The sequence below is a fragment of the Octopus bimaculoides genome, chromosome 4 (genome assembly GCF_001194135.2).
Source record: "Octopus bimaculoides isolate UCB-OBI-ISO-001 chromosome 4, ASM119413v2, whole genome shotgun sequence".
NCBI lineage: Eukaryota > Metazoa > Mollusca > Cephalopoda > Octopoda > Octopodidae > Octopus > Octopus bimaculoides.
The window spans coordinates 74,842,537-74,844,011 of record NC_068984.1 but is presented as its reverse complement, the minus strand read 5'-3'; the positions used below and the strand labels follow the sequence as shown (position 1 = coordinate 74,844,011).

Below are 1,475 nucleotides of genomic sequence, written 5' to 3'. Positions count from 1 at the left end.
ACACACACACACACACACACACACACACACACACACACAATAAATAAGTATACGAAGAGGTACAAAAATGAAAATATTTATTACACCAATTGTCATCCATACAGCTAAGATTGTTTCGAAGCATTTATCATATGAAAATTATTTTAATGTATAATAGATGTTAAATAATACGTTACTTTACATGCCTGTGTTAATATGAACAGTGTAAATTATGTGATTCTGTTGCATAATTTATAAATTAATACATGTAAAAAGAGCTGCTCATCACGTCAAAGAATATCATAATTGCTTTCATCGACACAATGCATATTTATACATGCAAGGAATCATTACGCGTAATACTGATATATGGAAGACAAAAGAGTAATAAAATATAGAAGAGAAGAAGGAGATTTAACAAGATATTAAAAAGTAAATTGCGGATTACGATGGTGAAATAAAAGGTATATATTAGTAAGATATATGTAGGACATTATAAAGTTATCGTTAATAACCTAGAAGAAAATGGTAAAGAAAGTCAAAACGAAGCTAGAGGTAGGTTTGTAGATATTTCGTTCCGACTCGACTTGGATTTATTATTGCAGTGAACAGGTCGGCCATAAGTTTCACTATTAAATCTGCAGAGAAGGCTACTATGTGTCCTTGCCTAAAGCGAACCCGTGGTTCACTGCCACTGTGATGTAAGCTGGGACTCGTTGAATTCTAGATTCGTCAAACGAGCAAGTGATTCCGATATTAAAACGATGGAAACGCCCTAAGTACACTCAAACATCATTGACGATGCATCCCAGAGCATCATTATGATGTACATTAGAACTAAAATCCTGGGTAAATCTTTGACGGCGGCAAAAGAGTCAGATAACCTGGTGACTACTAGAATGCCAGTCGAGAGCACCCAGAGCAAGTTAACTGGGCAACGCGACTTGTAAATCCTTTCTTTGGTAAGATTAAACTGTGTGAAAGACACACCAGGAGAGAGGAGAGAGGAGAGAATGACAACCCCAACAGGTCGGATATACTTATTTTGCTCCGAGCAAAGGTGAAAAGGGCGATGAATGTACAACGTAAATATCTGGAAAATATACCGCAAATAAAGTTTCCGGTGCACTAACGATTCTGTCAAGTTGCGAACCTTTCCTGGGTATATAATACAATACATTATATGTAAGTATAGCAGGAAAAAAAGTTGAGACTAAATAATAATTACCATCAGATGAGTCATCATGATTATTATAACCAGTTTCGTGTGATTCTGAAAAAAATAAAAATATATCTGATAACTGCAGACTCATTTATGGCTCAGTCTCACTCACTCACTCACTCACTCACTCACTCACTCACTCTCTCTGTCTCATACACATGCCCACACACATGTATACATACATACATACATACATATATACATATATACAAATATATACGTATACATATATATATATATATGCGTATGTATATATATATATATATATATATAT

At 34.5% G+C, this 1,475-nt stretch overlaps 1 protein-coding gene across 1 annotated transcript in view; it reads right to left on the bottom strand.

The window, feature by feature from the left end:
• LOC106882964 (uncharacterized) overlaps window positions 1-1,245 on the bottom strand; it is a 63,220-nt gene extending 61,975 nt beyond the window's left edge. The window contains exon 1 of the mRNA XM_052967636.1: window positions 1,208-1,245. The gene's annotated coding sequence lies outside the window, so the exon portion shown is untranslated. The remainder of the gene's footprint in view (window positions 1-1,207) is intronic.
• Window positions 1,246-1,475: the final 230 nt, after the last annotated feature.